Source organism: Lissotriton helveticus, chromosome 6 (genome assembly GCF_964261635.1).
Source record: "Lissotriton helveticus chromosome 6, aLisHel1.1, whole genome shotgun sequence".
Classification (NCBI taxonomy): domain Eukaryota; kingdom Metazoa; phylum Chordata; class Amphibia; order Caudata; family Salamandridae; genus Lissotriton; species Lissotriton helveticus.
Window position 1 is genome coordinate 2,070,412,735 of NC_136067.1, and position 6,000 is coordinate 2,070,418,734.

Below are 6,000 nucleotides of genomic sequence, written 5' to 3' on the forward strand. Positions count from 1 at the left end.
GTCAGTGGACTCAGTTATGTCTTGCAGTGCAATAAAAACGTCATCTGGGTACAAGTCGCCCGCTACCTTCAGACCTAGCTCGCTAGCCCTGCGGACTACCGCCGCGTCCGTGAGCGGTCCCAGCAGTGGGTTACCATCTAGTGGCATGCTCGGGCATAAAGCTCGCTAACGCCTGCTCGTTTGGCAATGCCCGCCCAAGCCCAGCATACCACTCTCACGGTATCAATGTCTTCTTAAGACCGTTTATACTTTTTGTAAGCCACAGCCTTAAGTGGGCAGGGGGCTGCCACCTCAGTCTCTATGGCCACGTGCGGTTGATACGGGATCGGGTGGTGCCAGTAGTACAGGTATTGGGCCTGCGCACTATACGCATAGAGCTCAAAGTCTGGCGCAGCCAGGCCTCCCTGATGGAACGGGAGAGTAAGAAGGTTCCAGGCCAATCTAGGCTGCCTACCCGCCCAGACCAGTTCGATTATAGCAGACCGAAGCCGGCGGAAAAATGCCATCGTTAAGGGTAGGGGTATGTTTATAAATTGATAAAGGAATTTGGGGACCACCACCATTTTGGCAATAGCTATGCGACCCGTCAGTGAAAGTGGTAGAGTCTTCCATTTTTTAACTTTGCCCTCAAGCCAGTCCATTGCCACTCCGAAGTTTGACAGCCAGATGTCGTGTATTGAGCGGCTCACTTTAATTCCCAGGTATTTGACTTCATCCACTACCCAGTCGATCGGAAATTCAGTGTGGCATTTGGTCGTGTCGTCCGTCAACGGTAACATAGTTGACTTTGACCAATTGATATTGATCCCAGTAAGGCCACTATATCGTAGTACTTCCCTCATCAGTGGGTCAAAGTTCTCCGCCGGATTCATCATGTAGATCGTTACGTCGTCGGCATATAGGGAGATGAGCAGGCCACGCGACGTGAAGCCAATGCTTCGCTGAGTATCAATCAGTGGCACTTATAGAGCGCGCTACATACCCGTAGGGTCTCAAGGCGCTGGGGGGGGGGGGGGTGCCGCTACTGCTCGAACAGCCAGGTCTTCAGCTTCTTCCTGAAGGAGAGGTGGTCTTGGGTCAGGCGCAGGTCGGTCGGGAGGGAGTTCCAGGTCTTGGCAGCCAGGTAGGAGAAGGACCTTCCTCCTGTAGTCGCTCTTCGGATGCGGGGGACGGCGGCGAGGGCGTGGTTGGCTGATCGGAGGTGGCGTTTCGGAGCGTAGAAGTTGACTCGGCTGTTGAGGTAGCTCGGGCCTTGGTCGTGTAGGGCTTTGTGTGCGTGGGTGAGGAGGCGGAAGGTGATTCTTTTGTTGACGGGGAGCCAGTGAAGGTCTCTCAGAGGTCCGGAGATGTGGCTGGTTCGTGGGATGTCGAGGATGAGTCTGGCTGAGGCGTTCTGGATCCGCTGGAGTCTCTTCTGGAGCTTGGCGGTGGTACCGGCGTAGAGGGCGTTGCCGTAGTCCAGTCGGCTGGTGACGAGGGCCTGGGTGACGGTCTTCCTGGTCTCGGTGGGGATCCACCAGAAGATCTTCCGTAGCATGCGTAGGATGTTGAAGCACGCCGAGGAGACGTTGTTGACTTGCCTGGTCATGGAGAGGGAGGAGTCCAGGATGAAGCCCAGGTTTCGTGCATGGTCTGTCGGTTTGGGTGCAGTGCCCAGGGCGGGAGGCCACCAGGAGTCGTCCCAGGCGGAGGGTGAGGAGCCCAGGATGAGGACCTCCGTCTTGTCCGAGTTCAGTTTCAGGCGGCTGGTCGTCATCCACTCGGCTACCTCTTTCATCCCTTCGTGCAGGTTGGCTCTGGCGGCGGCGGGGTCGTTGGTCAGGGAGAGGATCAGCTGGGTGTCGTCGGCGTAGGAGATTATGCTGAGGTTGTGTTTGCGTACGATGGCCGCGAGGGGGCTCATGTAGACGTTGAAGAGGGTGGGGCTCAGAGATGATCCTTGGGGGACGCCGCAGATGACTTCGGAGGCCTCTGACTTGTACGGTGGTAGGCGGACTCTCTGTGTTCTTCCGTCGAGGAAGGAGATGATCCATTCCAGCGCCTTGTCCTGGATTCCGATGTTGCTGAGGCGCCGTACTAGGGTGCGGTGGCAGACCGTGTCGAATGCCGCGGAGAGGTCTAGGAGGATGAGGGCCGCTGTTTCTCCATTGTCCATCAGGGCTCGGATGTCATCTTTGGCGGCGATGAGGGCGGTCTCGGTGCTGTGGTTGGCTCGGAAGCCGGACTGTGAGGGGTCGAGGGCTCCGTTTGTCTCGAGGAAGGCGGCCATCTGCTTGTTGACGGTCTTCTCGATGACTTTGGCTGGGAACGGGAGGAGCGAGATGGGGCGGTAATTCTTGAGGTCGGTGGGGTCCGCTGTTGGTTTCTTGAGTAGAGCGCTGAGTTCGGCGTGTTTCCAGCTCTCCGGGAAGATGGTGGTGTCGAAGGATGTGTTGATGATGTCTCGCAGGTGGGGTGCGATGACAGCGGCGGCCTTGTTGAAGACGTGGTGAGGGCAGGGGTCGGTCGGTGATCCGGAGTGGATGGAGTTCATCGTGCGGATGGTGTCTTCGGTGCTGATTGGGGTCCAGGCGTGGAGGGTGGTGGTGGGGGGTGGTTGTTCGGTCATGGTGTGCGTTGGTTGGTTGTTGAAGCTGTTGTGTATGTCCGCGATCTTGTTGTGGAAGTATGACGCGAGGGAGTTGCAGAGGTCTTGCGATGGGGTGATGTCGTTGTTTCCTGCGCTGGGGTTGGAAAGCTCTTTCACGATGTTGAAGAGTTCTTTGCAGTTATGTGCGTTGTTGTCCAACCGGTCCTTGAATGCTGTTCTCTTGGCGGCGCGGATCAGCTGGTGGTGTTTCCGGGTGGCAAGTTTGAGGGAGGTCCTGTTGTCCGGTGTCGGTTCCCTTCTCCAGACTTTCTCGAGGGCTCGGCAGTTCTTCTTGGAGCTCTTGAGTTCGTCGGTGAACCATGGGGCCTTCTTGCTGCCGGGTCTGCTAGGCGGGGTCCTCAGTGGGGCGAGTTCGTCCGCGCAGTTGCTGATCCACTTCGTGAGGTTGTCGGCGGCCTGGCTGGGGTTCGCTGAGCTGGCGGGAGGGTGCTGGCTCAGGGAGGTGGCGAGCTGGTGTGCTGTGATCTTGTTCCAGCTTCTGCGGGCGGCCTGTTGCTGGTGGTGGTGGGTCGTCGTTCTCTTGAAGGTGAAGTGGACGCAGCTGTGGTCCGTCCATTGAAGCTCAGTGGCGTGGCTGAAGTCGATGTCTGTGCTGGATGAGAAGACTGCGTCGAGTGTGTGTCCGGCGAGGTGGGTGGGGGTGGACACCAGTTGCTTGAGTCCCAGGTTGGCGAGGTTGTCGAGCAGGGTGCTGGTGTTGCGGTCGTTGTTGTTCTCCAGGTGGAAGTTGAGATCCCCCAGGAGGATGTAGTCTGCGGAGGGGAGGGCCTGCGGGCTGACGAAGTCGGCGATGTCCTCGCTGAATTGTGTGCGTGGTCCAGGGGGTCGGTAGATCAGGGTGCCTCTGAGGGTGGTGTTCGGGTTGGTGTGGATCTGGAAATGCAGGTGTTCGGCGCTGGTCAGGGTGTTGTCGGTGCTGGTCGTGAGATGGATGGTGCTCCTGTGGACGATGGCGATGCCTCCTCCCATCTGGTTGGCGTTACGGTCCCTCCGGACGATCTTGTAGCCCTCTGGGATAGCGATGGCGATGTCGGGAGCTGAAGAGGTGTTCATCCAGGTCTCCGTGAGGAAGGCAACGTCAGGGGCTGTGGCGTCTAGGAGGTTCCAGAGTTCGATGGCGTGTCTGTGGACGGAGCGGGTGTTGAGCAGGATGCACTTGAGGTGGGTGCTGTCGCATGCGTGCCGCTAGCGGTTCCGTAGCAATAGCGAATAACAAAGGCGACAGCGGGCACCCTTGTCTGGTGCCTCTCGTAATTGGGATAGGGGCCGAAGTCTGTCCATTCACCCAAACTCTAGCGGTCGGGCTATTGTATAGAATGCCTATGCATTTGGCGAACATTGGACTAAATCCCATTCGGGTAAAAAGGGTGAGTAGAAACTTCCACTCTAGAGAGTCGAATGCTTTAGTCGCATCAAGTAGCGCGGTTGCAGCCTGTACCTTGGGATCTAGATAGTGGAGTAGCCCGAATAATACTCTCAGATTATGCGAAGTGGACCGCTCCAGGACGAATCCAGATTGGTCAGAGAGCGCTATTTGCGGCAGCATGTATTTAAGAAGGTCCGCTAGCAGTTTCGCATAGATTTTAGCGTCTATATTTATGAGCGAAAGCGGACGGTAGGAGTCCGGATTGGTGGGATCTTTGTCGGGCTTGAGCAGCGTATCAATCATCGCCTCTCGCATGGATTGTGGGAGTTTCTCTGTTTCTACAGCCTCACCGAAGACCCTGTGAAGTCTAGGTACTAAAATGTCCGCATACTCCTTATAGAAGTCTGCCGTTAGTCCGTCTGGTCCCGGTGCTTTGCCAGGAGGCAGACTTGCTATTATTGCTCTTATGTCCTCTTGTGTGAACGGTAGGTCCATATATTGTCTGGCCCCATTGTTGAACCAAGCTAAAGCAATTGTGTCTAGGTAGTCTGTAAGTGTTTGGTCATCCGGCATAACCCTGGATGTGTAGAGTTTTCGGTAGTAATCAGTCATGACCCTGAGGAGGGCCTGGGGTTCCCTGACAGTGTCCCCTCCCTCATCTTTAAGTTCCAATACATAGTCTGTTCCCCTCGAGGATCTAAGCATGTTAGCCAAGGTCCGGCCAGCCCGGTCTCCCTCTCCATATCTTCGGGCTTGACTATCTTTCGCTAGAAAAGACACCTCCCTGTCAGCCTCCTCTTGGTATTGCGTGAGTTTCGCTCTGAAATCAGCCCGAACACTATCTGTTGGTGCCTCCTTTAACAGAGCCTCAAGCGCTGCCAATTCGGTTTCTAGTGTATGTAGGGTGTCCCTGATGGATCGGAGTACCCCTGTTTTCAGAGACATGCAGTATCCTCTCGTCACCACTTTACATGCCTCCCAGAGTGTGCCTGGGGAGTCCACCGAGCCATCATTTAGTTCAAAGTACTCCTCCAGTTTTTCTCTCAGCTCATGCTTGAAAACCTGATCACGAAGAGCCCGAGAGGGGAATCTCCAGCTGAAAGGCTGGACGTACTGCGCTGGGGTGGACAGTGTCAGACAGACTGGGGCATGATCTGAAAGTGATCTTGGCAGGTGTGTCACCTCAGTCGTCAATGCGTGGATATCCCTAGATAGTAGCCAGTAGTCCAATCTGGACCACGCAGACCTATGTAGCATTGGGCAAGTGCCCTCACGGGCCCGGGGTGCAGTACCCTCCATGAGTCAACCAATTGCGCATCAGATATGATTTCCCCAAGTGCTCCCGCTGCTTTAGGGTGATGTTCCCTGGTCGTCCCCTGCCTATCCAAGGTGTCTGACAGTACAACATTATAATCCCCACCCCACACAACCGCGGCCTGCCCACGGGTCTGTATCTTGTGCCAGAGGTCACAATAGAACTCGGGATTATCGTCATTAGGTCAAAGGGAAATCCCTGGGGAACACTCGTTTATGCTTTCATACCACTTCGGGCACACACAACTTTAATCTATTTGGCCAGATGGCCGCGCTCGGAAAAATATTTCAATTTCCACAACCAAATTGGATCGTTTACAATCTATTTTTAATAAAACCATGTACATGAAAAAAATATATATATAGGCGCTTGAATATCACATTTAAAAATTTCATCACATTTCTATTATGGAAACCACCAAATAGAAGGACAATAAATCACAATATTTACATCACAGTATACAACTCAGAATTTAAAATTAAAAGATAATGTAATACAAAACACATGAGAACATATCAACAACTCATTTTTAAAAACAGTGAAAAATAAGCCTAATAATATATACCCCCTAGTTTAGTTGTGGCTACTAGATCTCTTTGCCACTACTTATCATTAGATCCAAAGGCTTGCAAAACTATTATATCAGTGTAAACAACAGTAACAGTATGT